Source organism: Neovison vison, chromosome 4 (genome assembly GCF_020171115.1).
Source record: "Neovison vison isolate M4711 chromosome 4, ASM_NN_V1, whole genome shotgun sequence".
In the NCBI taxonomy this organism is placed as follows: Eukaryota; Metazoa; Chordata; class Mammalia; order Carnivora; family Mustelidae; genus Neogale; species Neogale vison.
In genome coordinates, this window is record NC_058094.1 from 84,357,945 (window position 1) to 84,374,200 (window position 16,256).

Below are 16,256 nucleotides of genomic sequence, written 5' to 3' on the forward strand. Positions count from 1 at the left end.
ATGCCCTCCTTAATACCTACCACCAGGCTCACCTAACACCCCACTCGCCTCCCCTCCAAAACTCTCAGTTTGTTTCTCAGAGTCCACAGTCTCTCATGGTTTGTCTCCTCCTCTGACTTCCCCCAATTTCTTTCTTTTACTGTTGAGTTTTAAGAGTTCTTCATATATTTTGGGTAATAGTCTTTTATCAAATATGTCTTTTAAAGATTTTATTTATTTATTTCTCAGAGATGGAAAAAGATAGCAAAAGAGGGAATACAAGCAGGGGGAGCGGGAGAGGGAGATGCAGGCTTCCTGCTGAGCAGGGAACCCACGCAGCCCTCAATCCCAGGACCCTAGAATCATGAGCCAAGTGGAAGGCAGCAGCTTAATGACTGAGCCACCCACATGCCCCCAAATATGTCTTTTACAAATAATTTTCTCCAAGTCCATGGTTTGTCTTCTCATTCTTGACATGATCTGTCATAGAGCTACGTTTTTAGCTTTGATGAAATCCAACTTACCAATTATTCAATTATTTCTCTAAGGAATTGTGTCTTTGTATCTAAAAAGTCATCACCATACCTAAGATCATCTAGATTTTCTCCTATGTTGTCTTTTGTTTTATAGTTTTTCATTTTACATTTAGGTCCATTTTCCATTTTGAGTTATTTCTTAAGAAGGGTGTGAGATTTGTGTCTAGATTCTTTATTTATTTATTTTGGCATGTGAATTTGCTGAAAAAGCTCTAGCATTTTAAAAATTAATTTATTTAATTGAATGGTCTTGATTAAAGCCCATGCTCTTAGAATTTTAAACATTTGAAATTTGTCATAGGTTACTATGTGGCACAATATATGATCAAGTTTTTGTAAATGTATTTTTGAACTTCTAAATAATGTAAATTGCAAATAATCTACATTTGTAAGTATTATGTGTAGATTTTTAAAATTTGCATACCTATATCCTTATTTTTTGTTATAGAATGTGGGAGAGATTATAAAATCAAATAATGAAAATTAATTTTCATTAATGAAAAATTTTTTTAGGAAATCAGTAATTGTGTGGGAACGTTATTGAATAATTTAAACTTTTACATTAATTCTTAGACAAATATTATTGCTTTATACCTAATACATATCAGAAATTAGTGCTCATAAAGCAAAAGTAACTGGTATAAATCCATCATCCATCAGTTTAAAATAGTATTACTTGCTCAAAATTCTTTATTTTCTCCAGTATGTTACCTGGCTTCTGAATATGTATTATTAACATATCCTAATTAAGTGTCCCATATACTTATAATGAGACATTCTGATTATCTGTTATTATATAACAAACTCCATAAACATGAGGGTTCATAACACTGTTATTCATTGTAGCCCTAGATTTAAGACAACCCAAGTGTCCTCTGACCACTAGATGGGCCAACAATCTGGTACAACTGTACCATGGAATACTATCCAGCAATTCAAAGGATAAACTTCTGACATATGCATCAAATTGATTGGATCTGAAAGGCATTATGCTGAGTGGAAAAACAAATGTCATTTTCAAAAGATTATATATTGTATGATCACACTTACATTACATTCTCAAAATGAAAAAAATGGCAAATTCTAGAGAATGGATTAGTGGTTGCAAGTGGGAGTGGGTCACACTATTAAGGGTTAAAACAAGGAAATTCTTTTGCAGGAATGAAACAGTTCTATATCTTGATTGTTAGGGTGGCTATGTAAATCTAGTGGTATAAATTACATAAAACTACACATACTGCATACACACACACACAAATGGGCTGAAATAAAAACTGATGAACTAAAGATGACTTGTAATTTGTTAGACAGGATTGTGGCAATATGAATTCCTGGTTTTGGTATTGTTTTCTAAGTATGTAAACTGTTACCTTGCGGGGAAGCTGGGGAGAGGTTTCACATGAAACCGTCTCTGCAACATCCTTTTGTGTTTATAATTATTTAAGTTGGATAAGAAGTTGAAAAAAAGATTATCCAAATATAGCATTGCTGTCCCTAAATGCATCTATGATGGGCATTAAACAGTATTTATCTTTCTTTTACTGTTCTTGGAGTATCATCATTGATTGATTAAATCATAATTTATGGTTCCATTTCAACTCAGCTATGAACTAATTTGAACTTGTTAGCAAATATCAAAAGTTTTCTGAAGGTCAGTTTCCTAACCTGATAACCTCTGAGCACACTTCAGGTTCTACCTTGACATGATTTCATGATTCTGGATATCCATTGTTTGCCTCTTTAGACTCTAAACTTCTTTAAGTCAGAGACCAAGCTTAGTCTTTAAAAGGAATTTATATCATATCGTTCTGCATACTGAAGTGGCCTACAAATATTGTACAGAAACTGCTAAGTTATGGGCCAGGCTTGCTTCTATTCATCAATATTCTAACCACTTGACACTGAAATTTAGAATTTTGACAATGCCAGTAAAACAAGTGTTGAACACAGATTATTTCTAACAAATAATTTCTTTCTACAAAGTGCATTCACCCTTTATGAAACACTCAAGAATTTAAAATGGTTGAAGTATTATATTTTCATGTGTTCGTGTATGAATCTTATTCTATATATTGTAGAAATTTAAGGAATTTTCAGATTTTTCACTTAATCAGACATACAACTAAAGTTTTTACTGTCTTAGCAGAATTGTTGATACACTAATCTCATTCATTAAACTTAAATCTTCCCTGAATTTTCCTACAAAATATTCCAGAAAATTACAAACCAGTGGTATCACAGGAAAGTCATATATTGCTTTAATATACAGATCTACTGATGTTCTATAATGTCTTGATTCAGTATCATCTGTTAAACATTTTTGCTAATTCACTTTATAATGTGCTTTATTAAAAGTCATTAAAAACTGCAGCTGCATCCCGTAATCATTTCCTAAATATAAAGACTGCATTTATAAATGATCTCCTTGTTCAAAATACTGCCATACAGCTCACAAACTCTTTGTTAGAAGCCAGAGAGCTTTTATTCTTTACAAAAAGAAATGCTAAGTAATTCATCAGTTGCCAAACTTTTTGTGTGTTGGGGGAGGGGCACATATCGGCCTTGTTCCAACCACTCAACTTCCATGTTCGTAAAGAATATTTATAATATAGTCTCAGATTGATGTTTACAACTTTTATCTATTTGAGTGCCATCTTGCTCCTAGGATTCAATCTCTTAATGTGTATGTGTCCTTGATAAACTTGAAAAAACTCAGTGGTTTGGCTCAGCTACACACACTGAAGTGAAGCTCTTATGCAAATATTCTGGGACTACACATTGAAGGAAGAGACTGTATTTCATTTGGAGTTTTGTTAATTCCATTCAGGAGAAACTAGCCTGTTGGGGCTTTACTTGCTTATAAAAATAATGTAAATGATTTCTAAGCTTCACTTAATTGATTGTTCTATGATTTTACTGCTTTTATATATATAACAATATATTTTCTCAGAGAACTAAAGATTGGATATGAGTTAAAGAAATTCATTTTCACAAAAATTGCATTGTTTATAATAGAATTGTTTATTTCTCAAAAACAATTTCATTTATTCATAAACGTAACTGGTAAATATTTATCATTTGTCAATTTTTTATAGTATACCCTAAAATAATGTAGAACACCTATAATTTATTCAGTAGAACAGTATGTAGTATGTATGCATATATTACTTTAAATATGATCCAGAGGTAGAAGGAAAAAAATTCTAAAAAAGTTTTCATCTGACATGCCAGATAGAATATCAACAGCAACAGAAAATTATATTTAATAGACATGAATCACTACAACTATTGGTGAGTTTATGGAGAAATGTGAGAAGGATTATAACCAAAGAGTTGCATTTAGTAAGCTCATTTACATTTAAGTCATGCAAATTTATAATTGGCCAGAAATAAATTATTCCATTTCTCAAATGAGACCAGGAGAAAAAAAGCCAAAAGACAAGAGCAAAGTTTTTGTTTGCCTGAACTCTTGGAAATTCCAGCTATTTCAGTAGAACTGGCAATACTTCTGTGGTCTTCCAGGTCATTCAACTCAATGAGAAATAAAAAAGTACAGAGATTTAGATTGGTCTGAAGATCTCTTGTACCCATTTTCATCCTCAGAAATTTCTTTTAGATAGATATCAAAATGTTACACATCTAAAGCAGAAAAAAGTGGATATTATAGATAAGAATACAAAGGATGATTAATAATTATTAATAATTAATAATATGAGATGAATTTCATCCTTTCAAGCAAAGTCAAAACTATGTTACATATTACTAGTGGAGGAAAGTTAACTTTCCAATAACTAAAAAGAACAATTGTTGACTTCTATATATTTTACATGATCACTTAAAAATAAATATTTCCATAATGGGAAAAATAAAAGCTTAAGCAAATCTCTTCCCAAGTATTATATGTATCTCTTTTAGATTTACTCTATGATAAATGACATTTTTTCTCACCAGACCTCCATTACCACAGGCAAAACTATGTAATGCAACAAAGTATTCATTTTCCCAGGAATATGATGTCACCAGATTTCAAGGAGAGGGGAAGCGGGTGCTGTGAACTGGGAGCAAAAAGGTAACTATATTGCTTCCTATCACATTCTTGGAAAGAATGTGGTCTTTCCATTCACTTGTCCTTGGTTTGGTCCTTAGGACCTCACACTCTGAAGGATTATCTGAATCATTTTCCAAAAACTGTTCTCTCCAAGATGCCCAATGATCTACTCATAGGTCAACCCAAAGGCCCTTGAATCCTTATTCCTTTCACCTCCACATAGCATCAACAATGTTAACTTATTTTTTTCTTAAAATTCTGTTTTCCCTTACACTTTTCTAAGTACTTTTTTATAATCCTCTCTTCTATTAATTTTCTATTCCCAAATGTAAATCTTTATGTTTATAAATAAGTGTTTTCCCTTCATTCTCTCAAAAAGTTAATATATTTTCACAGCTTCAGCAATAATCTTTATAGCAATGACTGAGTTGGGTAAGTCAAGTTTTATCCTCTTTCTGAACCTAATGGCTCCTTCACCTGCCATTTGGCTGTAACACCCTTTCACTCTTCATTTGACATGTTCCAAGTCAGATGTGACATGGTTCCTTCCAAAGAACAGCAGTTTACATTTACATGCTTAGCGTTTACCTAGCATGTATTGAAAGCATTATCTCATTCGAGGGCCTCTTCTTGATTCTTCTTTTGTTTTTTAGTAGCATAACTCTCACCTAATCATCCAGTTTTCATCTGCTTATTTTTAACTTTAATCCCCTTAGGTCAAGTTCCCATCACCTCCAATCTGAAGTACTGCAACAGAACCAATCCTGGTCCTTCATGACTCCCTGATGCTTCTAAAATATGACTTCAACATGTCATTATGTTGTCCACAAACCTCGCTATCTGTAGAAGATTTGGGTCAAGATAACATAGGAGCCCTTCAAGATCCTTAAGAATCTAAACTCCTCCATAACTTACTAAAATGTCAGTAAAATACAGTTGCTGAGTTGTTTTATTTTTATCACAATCTGAAGCAAGTGAAGCATATAACAGGTGAGATATGCATATAATAGGTGGCAGTTTTTCTTCCTAAACTACCTACAGCATGTGGAAAAGTATGAAATATCAATCAAATCTTAATTTTTATTTAATATAGAAGAAGCATTTAACTTTCCCAGTTTGCAATTACCTCATTTGGAAAACAGGAATGACAGTTAGCTTCACAGTCCTGCCATAAAAATCACATGAGATTCCCTAAAGTGGACTTTTTAAAAACTGTTACTATCATACAAAATGCCAAGAGAATCATAGTATGACTGGAAATTTGAAAAAATAAAGTTTCCTGGAACATATTTCTTACGTTCTGTGAAGATTCTATATAACAAAGAAATACTCTAAACTCCAACTTCAAGGGACTTTTCAGAAATTTATTGCCATAAAAAGAAAATACAAAATGGAAAACAAAAAAAAAATTGATTAGGTGGTTAATAGATAAGTCATTTAAAGGATTTATAAGTAGAGAAAATGATGAGTCCAAGGAGAAAATGAGCAGCTTATTTATGAATTTAATGAATTAGATGAACTACCCTATCTTTATTTACCTTAACTCTAAATGTGCCCTATCATACTACTTCTTGGTCATATCATCTATGATACATGGTACAGTATTTAGGCAATTGATCTGCCTTTAAGAGTGCTACTTTTTCAATATTAAAACCAGACCAGAGGAAAAAAAACATATATATAATCTAGTGAAACTGGAGCAAGCTTATCATATCATAAATGAAGATATATTACTTTAAAATGCTAGGCAAAAAAAAGAAAAAAAACACCCTCCAAAGGAAAAAAAAAAAATGCTATCCGGTTGGAAGTACTATTATCCACACTGGTCACTTTCCCTACTCCATCAACATGTCCTTTTAGTACTATACATTTTTCACTAATAAAGTAAAAAGGACACCCACAAAGATTTGGTATATTAATTACATTGCAGTTCATGTTGTATACATTTCATCCTAAAGATGTTCTTTCTTAGAAAATCAAGACAATAAACGTAGAAGCCCACTTTTGCTGAGTATTTGGTCAGCATTAGATACATTAAATGTCTTAGAGTAATACTGTGGAGGACAGTTGCTGTTCTTTTTATCCTATGGTATAGTCCCCCTTTACCTGCAGAATGCACCAAAATTTGAATCTGGGGGTAGAGGAACTGCTTTGCACTTAATAGACCATAGTTTGTAATTTATTATCTCTTTTTCTTCACCTAACAGTTTAGTCAAAATTAACATCTGGGTTATTATTGTTGTGGCACGTATAAGAAGAGGAAAGAAAGACAGTAGTGAGAAAAGACGCTAGAATAAATATATGATGGGAGGGGTGCCTGGGTGGCTCAGTGGGTTAAAGCCTCTGCCTTCGGCTCAGGTCATGATCCCAGGGTCCTGGGATCTCTCTGATGAATAAATAAAATCTTTAAATAAATAATAAATAAATAAATAAATAAATGATGGGATATTATTGATCTATATTCATTCCTATTTATTATATGAACTATTTTTCCCACAATATTTTTGACCACCAGAGAAATTGAGTATCTACTTCATCTCAGCTACTCCTCGATTTTTTAGCTGTAAACTTCCAACAGGTATTTAAGTTAAGGGTTTTTGCTGAGTCACGGTTCATTCTCCTATTTTTAGATAAAAACAGGACTAGTAAAAGGCCCTGATTACTGGGTGCCTGGGTGGCTTAGCTCTTAGGCGGCTGCTCAGGTCATGATCCCAGGGTCATAGAATTGAGTCCCACATCAGGCTCCCTGCTATGCGGGAAGCCTGGTTCTCCCTCTCCCACTCCCCCTCCTTGTGTTTCCTCTCTTGTTGTCCCTCTCTGTCAAATAAATAAATAAAATCTTAAATAAAATAAAATAAAGACTGACTACAAATGTCAGTTCTAACAGATGTCACTGCAAGCAGAGAAGTGTTGGTTCTGCCAGCCACAGAACAAAGGCAGCCTATGCACTGAGTCTAATTTCTAATGCATTTGTTCTATTAAAAAAACTTTAAAAGTTAAACTAGCTGAAAATGAGATTTCACACAAAACTCTGCTTTCACTTTCCAGATTTCTCTTTATGAGACTGACGCGCTACCTACTGCGCTAACGAGGCACCTCCAGATTTCTCTTTAATAGAGAAAAGCAGAGAGTCGGGAACCTCTTGGGGGGCTTGCTTTCTGCAGTTTGCTGCAGACTCTCCTGGCCAGCCACTCTCATTAGCTTACATGCCTAAACCCAGTAGGCATTTCAATCTACAATCTATGCAAAGAAGAGTAGGTTTGTATAAGTAAACAGAAACAGAAACAGTCTAAGACAAAGCATGATGAAAAGAACTAGGTAGTGATGAGCATAGTATGCTTTGAAAGACAAAATGGGAGATTTATGTGGAGAAGTAATTAAAGAAAATTGTGGGATAGTGAGAGCCACCACATGCAGATTGGCCTAACAAAGGAAGTAATAACAAACACCAAATTGACCAAGTTCCCGCTGGGTAGAGGCAGTTCACCAACCATTCTCTATGCCCTGTTATTTTACCCATTCCCAACAAGAGATGAGGTAGAAATTTTATTTGTTTTACATATGAAAATAAAGAGACTCAGAGTTTACATCCCTTTCCCACATTTGCACAGGTAATAAGACTCTACCAGGATTCAACTGATCCCAAATCTCATGCACTTTCCACCATAAAAGTATGGGAATGTTTTCAAGAAAAATGATCTGAGGGAAGCAGAAGAAAATTTTCAGCTCAACTAAACCTGTATGTTTTTGTGTGTTTGTTTTCAAATAGTCAATAATGATTTCCCAAGAGAATCAAGAAAATAGTTAAGCTATTAAATTAAGATAAGGTGATTTACCCAAGATCACATAATCAATTGATGAGAAAACTAATATATTTGATTCCAGACTTCATATGTACTCAAAGCATTTTTAACCATGCAAATGACACTTTCTTCTTATCAACATTCTTAAATTTCTTAATCTCAGATACTTACTTATTTCTCAACATAGATCCATTTGAGAAGTTTTAAAGAGAATGTATTATTTTTTCAACTGCTTTATATGAGTAACATTGTTAAAATTCTGATACCATTTCTAAAAGATTCCTACTTTCTGTGAATTTGGTGAATTTATCAGGTAAGCATTTATTGCTTTAAAAAATTAAATCTTTGGCTCTTTGAAATGTTGAGTAACTGGTAATATATTTACTAAATATAAATGTAGTTATAACTACCTTACAAATTTTAGTTTTAAAATTTGAGTAAGTATGTGCATTAAATGTGATGAAGTGATAGAGAGCTAGCCACTACTCTATTGCATTGATTTGATGATTCTTTTAATTTAAGAAAATAGTATTATTTTAGTTTTGCTGATAATTTAAAGACTAAATTTATGAAAATCTTAAATGATCTTCTGACACTTTGTATAGAATGTGTTCAAAAAGCTTCACAGAGATAATTCAAAGATAAAGTTTTTGGTCACATGACATTATATTAATGACTTTCATTTCCTACTTTTTCTCCATTTTCCTTTATTTGTAGTTTATTTCCTTTTCCCTTTTTGGTAACTGATAACAAAAAAAAATCTTTACGTTCTATCACTAGGTAATCTTATAATTTTCATCACAACAATTTAGATTTCTTAAACATGTTATCACAATATTTTTAGTGATACAGATATAGAAATCTGTATCTTTACAGATACAGAAATCTAAAAAGATTACATGTTCAAAAATTACGTTTAAAAAAATCACAGTCATTACATTTAAAAAATCATAGTTGTAGTTTTAACTTGAACGTAAAGAAAATAAGCAATGAGATGTTGCTTAACTTGAGATTCCTGAAGATGTCCATGAATAGAATCTAAGCTTTGGACTAATCTTCACAGCATTTCCATGACATCTCCATGGATCAGTCCATGTTGTCCACACTTCACTCCATTGTCACTTGCCCTGAATCAAACCTAAGCTTTCTACATGTGTTGTTAGATATTCAGTTTTAAAGTTCATTTGATCCCTATGAGTTTTCTTATTGGTATAACTAATAATATCATTCCTCTTTTACAGACCAGAAAATGACTACACGAAGGCAGTGACTGATCCAATTAAGGGCAAAATGAAAGCAGATAAAATGAACTCCACTCATGCTGACCGAGGCTTGACAATTTGGTGTAAGACATGGTGTCAGTTTTGAGTAATAAATATTTTTTAACTAGGTCCTACCTGCATTCTAACATTGATTTGATTAAGAGATATAAAAAGTTGATGCTGAGTTAACAGGAAAATATTATATTACTTACACTTTAGTTCTTAAATACAGGAGATATGCCCACCATATAGGAAACACCATATAGGAATTTTTCAATGAATGGAGCAATCAATGCTATTGGAGATTCTTTATAATAAATCAAAGATACAGCACTCAGGTTTCCAAAATGCTCTCCAAAGCATCATATCGTGACTCTCCAACCTTTCATAGAGTAGACATTCATTCATTTGTCCCACAAATACTTGGGTTTCAACTGTACATAGAGCATTGTGCCTTAATTAGTAGGTAAAATAATCTCTTTTAGGGAAGAAAAATTAAGTTGCAGTGGGTTGAGGGACTTGTCCAAGATCTATGACAAGCAGTTCAAGAATCCTGACCTTTTAACTGTCAAACAGTACTTGTTCTGCTACATCATGATGCAGAACATATTCTGTACTGCAGCATGTTTGCTTCTCTCAATGCATGCCATGTACGACTCAATCTCCTAATCTAAACAGAAGGAATATACTAAATAAGAATTCTTTTTCCATTTGAGTGCTATTCTATGACTCACTGTATAGGTTTCTCGGGAGGTGAGATAACTATAGAAATAATTTCTGACTTACGAAATACTTTTCTCTACCAGTGTCTTTTACCTTGTTTGTTAGAATTGGATGAATAAGTGGTTGTTTGCCTAGAATTCACATATTTTAAATTGTATAAAAATAAAAGTCAATTACTAGGGGCCTTACTAAGTTTCAATAATAATCATTTCCTATTCCTATGTGTTTTGATAAAAACATATGCAACTTGGTTCAAACTCAAGCAACAATTCTAAAGCAACTTGAAGATACTCAAATCCAATATGATATGATTATATCAGTGATTACATTAGAATATCAAATGAATATTTAGATGGCCTACAGAAAAAGTTGATCAAGAAGTACTTTTATAATATTTCATAATTTAAAGATTCCGAGCAGAACTCTGTCCCACTCTCCAATATTTCTTATTAAAATTAGAAAAGCAACTGAATAGATTCCAGAGCTCACTGTTAATTATTCTCTGTCCTATATACACTTTACATTTTCCTGATTATGTAATCTTATCTTGCTTTTCTCTTTTGAGTCTTAAATATAAGCAACAGCTAACCATGCTTATCCTATCAATAATACTTCCCCTCCCCTAACCCCCAGGAGAGGGGATGCTGAATTGCTATGTCTGGTACTGGCCAAACCACATGCTTCCTTACTCTGTAACAGACCAAAATAACTATTAAAACAGCTGACTTTAATAAGATAAGGATGTACTGGAGTAAATTATTGACTTCTCTCTAAAGACAGGTGATTCTATAAAAAAGAAAGGTCTGGTTCATTAGCCCACCAACTCCTTTTTTTTTTTTTTTTTTCCTTTTTTTGGAGTGGAAGACAGTTAGATATTAGCATATAGATGGGCATTAAGCTGGTCTGCAGAAGTCTATCTCAATTTCCCCAAAGATAAGGATAGATATGAGCACCTTGCCTGAGCTTCAGTGGGTGAATGTGAGTTATTTATTTCTAAGACTAAATCTCCAGAGGAATTAGGCAAAGGTAACTTTTACTTTGTGTAGTTCAGCCACACATAGGGCAAGCCTGCCCCCTCTACCACTAAGAAGGTAATTGCGGCCCCATACCAACAGCCATGCTTCCTGGAATACATTCTCTGCTTTCTTTTTATGCTCTGCCGACCAGGGGAGTCTCTCTATAGTAATTAATTGACAACCAGAATAAAAGTTTAACAATATGCTATAATTCTCTTAAAACATGATTTATCATTACATGTGGTAATTTCACTTCCACATCTCTAAAATTAGAAAAAAAATCAGGTTGTGTTAGGAGCACATTGTAAGTCTCCTGGGAAGGAATCCAAATCAATGGTATATTTTCTTTTCCTCGGATTATCGTTTCTGACCTATATAGGGCAAAATAGCCCCCAAGGAGCTCAATGACATAGATGCCTCTGCTCCCTTTCTGCTAAGCAAGCAGGTTCATGGAAAGTGGTAAGTGACAGTTAAGAATGATATTTCCTCAGAGTTTAACTGCCACTCTGAGCCAATGCAAAATAAGGGCCCATCAACTCACCAACAAATACCATCTTAACTGCCTCAGATGATTTTCATATTGAAAGTGAGGAGTACGTATGGATATGTATTAGAAACATTCTATATCACTTTATATATGAACTATGAAATTAAAAGAGAACCATAAAGAACTATAATTTTTCAAAGGGACAAACTGTTTCCACAGTGTTGGTTATGCAGAGAGCATCACATGTATTTACATGATTGTAGAAGTCCTTACTTGCAAGTCAACACTCTGCTGAACTGAATGTTCTTAATGGAATTGATCAAGCTCTAACGGAAATGTCAGGCATATGCTATAAATTTGTGTAACTGCCTTTACCCAGTGAACCCTTTTTATTAAAGCAGAATGTTTATCAAGGTCACTGTGAAAGATTGTACTTTTAAACCTCCAGGAGAAGACTCCAGAGATAAGAATCAACAGAAAACAGATTTAATTAACAGTTTAAAGTTTATGGTTTGTCAAGAACCTATTGGCCTACTGCTTTTTGGATTTCAGTGACAAATGTATTTTGTAGAATGAAGAAGTCCGAATGGTATCAAAAGCCAACTCTCCTAAAAAGGGACACTAAAGCTTCTCATTTTCTCCCTTCTGGCAGATCTGGTTTGAGCAAGCCGTGTTAAGATTTAAAAGGCTGGAAAGACTATGCTAAGCAAAAAAATGTCTGTATTTCTTAGATAAGATTCTACAGGTGTAAGTATACTTGGGGTTTGGGTAGAGAGAGGATCAGGTGTGTATGTATACATGTGTTTGTTCTTATATCTGCTTTGACAAATTATAATCATATAAAATATAATAGAAGAGGTTGCTAAACCATCTCTCTTGTAACTTTGAGTCTTGAATACTATATAACACAGAGAAGATTAAACCGCATGCATAGGATTAAAAAAAAGCCTTTTACAAAATGCCAGATTATATTAGTTTTGAAAAAAAAAAACTAAATACACAAATTCAAAAAGATCAGCACTAAGAAAAATACTCAACCAGGAGTTTAATCATATAAGGCAATACATATTATTTTTAATATTCTTGTCACATAAGAGGCTTCAGAGAAGTAAAATATCCTACTGTTTTATGAGGCAAGAGGTTCCCTAAGATCATGCTGCAGGAACAATCATTGAAAAATAAAATTATCTACTCCTTAACTCACAAGGCAAGACCATAGTGTTTATAATCTTTCTGTCAAAACCTTTATTAAAAAGTCATTAGAGTTGTAAATAAGTAGAAGTAATAATATTATCACTTACCAGCCGAGTAAAGGAATTAGAAGTCTCAGTCTCTAAGGTAGGGATGAGAGTAGATCGGGAACTCTTCTCACAAAGCTATTTCCAAAATAGTTGCAACTCTCCGGTGAGCATTCTGTTTATTTCATAAAGTGTGGGCCTTTGAGCATTTCAACCCCTTCTGCAGAGCCCATGGTTTTTCAGAGCCTCTAACAACTTCAACTTCACTATCCTGCTTGCATTTCCTCCCAGCCCCCTGCGGAGAAATATTCTTGAAGTTGTTGCTCAGAGTTTAATCTGTGGAACAATAGGACTCCTCAGAGCCCTGTATGGTAGTTGTAGCAGGTGGATAAGAAGGGTTACTTTCCGTCTATCAAGGAAGGGGAGGGGGAACCAAGGGGTATCAGGAGGCACCGCCTTTTAGCTGCGAGGAGCAGGGAGCCCAGATGCCCGTGGCGACGACAGCAGCAAGGGCAGCGCAGTTTTGTCCCTGTGGCGGCAGCCCAGTCCACAGACGCTGTCCATCCCCTCCGGTGCTGAAGTATAAGGACTGGAACCCCGGCCCGTCCCCGGATCGCACTTTGCTCCACCAGCGAATGCAAAGGGCTTCCTTGTCTTCCAGTCTCACCTCTTTTCCTCTGGCGCTTTATATTTTGGTAGGCGTTAACTGTTTCTCCAAAATAATACTCTCATACTTATTTGGTGACAACGTTTCCGGGCATTATCTAACATTAGAGGAAAGAATCCGTGGGAGATCAGATTTGAGCCTCTCCTGACTTTTCAGTGGCCCCGAACGAGTTTCCTAATGCTAGAAATGAAAGGAAACGCACAAGCGCGCGCATACACGCGCACGAGGAAGCGGGAGGGGGAGGGGAGGGAGGAAGAGAGGGAATATGAATAAATATAGATTATGTACCGTGGAAAATCCAGAGTTTCTTTGGGTCTCTAATTACAGAAAATGTAAAGGATTATTTTGGAAGACTCCGCAATCTTGATTATCAATTGGGGGGGGGCATACTTAAATTCTGAAAAAACCTGTTTGAAATCCCTGGGTTAGACACTGTAAAGAGGTCGTGGGTTCTTCTTGGACCCTCCAGGCATAAATGACAGGTTAGTTAAAAAAACAAAGACAGAGAACGAAAAAAGAAAAAGGAAAGAAAAGGCATCTATCTCGGCTTTGCTACCTTTTAAAACGTGGCTGAATTGGTTCGGAATCCTTGCCGAGCAGCTAAGAGGATCCAGCCGGACGCGGTTCATGTGTGTGTCAGTGCTCCGGGAGCCTCGTGAAACAGTGTGTCGAGTCGGGAGCCTCGGGAGGTTGCATTCCCAGGGCAGTGCTCGAGAGCCGCCCACGGCCCAGGATCCTCGCAGGGGTGTGGGAAGACTCTGATTTCACAAAGAATCGAATAAGAAATGCATAAAGTCAGCGGGAGGGCTCGACCATCCCCGCCCTTTAAAAGCCAGAACAATGCCCAACCCACCCGGCCCTTTGCCTGGCTTTTCAGTGCATTTCCCATTAGTCTCCCTCGCCGCCCCCTAGCCTCTCTGGTCCAGAGTCTCCCCGGGCCTTGCAGGCACTTCGCTCCTGCCCGGTACAGTTCCCCCACTCCTGCCCATTTTATCTGCTCTTAACCGGCTGATACCAAAGCACAAGAAAGGGTTTGTGTGGATGGTCTCCCGGGCGGTCACCGAGGGCTTCGCCACCCACACTCTGCAACGGGTGCAGACGCAAGTGCTGTGAGCAGGGGAATTGAAATACACAACGTTGAAACTGTTGGAAAACTGATCCAAATCACATCCACTGGGACCCTCGAAGCTATGTATAGTGAAGAGGAAAAATGTAGTGTAACAGCCCATCCCTTCAAGCTCTGAACTTATGCAGTGTAGATTTCTGTGCTAGAAGACTGTTGGTAGACTTGCGAGGAAATTTGGAAAAGAATTACTATGGAAGCCGGGAGGCGGGGGGCGGGGAAGGCGGAGCGAAACACAAATTCCTCTAGGGTGGTAGGAGAAGAGCTGTCGCCTGTCCCTGGCCTCCCTTCCTTGACAATTTCTCAGAATCCTCGTCCTCGGATTCTGGCAGCACAGAGGAAGTCATAAACGCAACGCTTTCCTCCCACGCTTCCATTACGGATTAGCGCTCGGGTCTGGAACCGTCCTTGCCGGTGGGCGGGTCTAAGCCTCTCCGAGCTAAATGCGCTCTCCAAGGCGCTGTCTAAGCGAGGGACGTAGGAGACGCCAGCGCCCGCAAAATGCTAGCTGGTTCTCTTGAGCTGAAACATTTGAACTGGGATCACTTGGGAACGAAAATCAAGCTGTCAGGTTATTTATCCACACGAAAAGTGCATGTTTTCGTTGGACTTTGAGCTATTTCGCTGCTCAGCGCTACCTTCATTTCCCCGGGGTGAGCACCAGGCGCCCTGCCCGCTCCCAGCTCTGGCTGCAAGAGACGGCGCCCGGTTGGGGGCTCATTGCAGGCCGCGGACGCTGTGTGGAGCTACACACGCAGGAAATGTTTGCAGTGGAAAGAAGCCCATTATCAACTTACTTTAACAGGCCTTTTGAGCAGAGGAACGGTTAAAAGGTGTGAATCTCTGGAACCGTGCCTGATGAAGCATTTTGGTCTCACTAACATACACAAACTTCCTTGGAGTATTTGTTACTTGAGGCTAATTTGGAAGGGTGTGTTTTGGTTTACGGTCCATGTGAAAATAGATGGATTTCTCAGGATTGTGGTAAATGAAATTTCCCTTTTCCTTAAATGTATTGGAACACATGCTTCTTGTATCTGCACAAACAAGTATGTGTCATCCGTACAAGGAAGTTTCAGAAAGTGGTGGGGTTTTGTCAAGAGACAAAAATCAGCCTTGTTGTGTGAGAGCTACACTCTTCGGGGGCCACTCTCTCCCTATCAGTCAAGAGGCATCTCTCCGCAGTATTTAATTTTGTGCTTATTCTATTTTTTTTAAAGATTTTATTTATTTATTTGACAGACAGAGATTACAAATAGGCAGAGAGGCAGGCAGAGAGAGAGAGGAGGAAGCAGGCTCCCTGCTGAGCAGAGAGCCCGATGTGGGACTCGATCCCAGGACCCTGGGATCATGACCTGAGCTGAAGGCAGAGGT

The 16,256-nt window shown here is 36.4% G+C and overlaps 1 protein-coding gene across 2 annotated transcripts in view; it reads right to left on the reverse strand.

Annotated features, from left to right (window-relative positions):
* The window catches only part of SNTG1 (syntrophin gamma 1), a 939,244-nt gene extending 924,739 nt beyond the window's left edge, over positions 1-14,505 (reverse strand). For both annotated transcript variants that reach the window (XM_044245618.1, XM_044245617.1), the window contains exon 1: positions 13,156-14,505. The gene's annotated coding sequence lies outside the window, so the exon portion shown is untranslated. The remainder of the gene's footprint in view (positions 1-13,155) is intronic.
* Between the last annotated feature and the right edge of the window lie 1,751 nt (positions 14,506-16,256).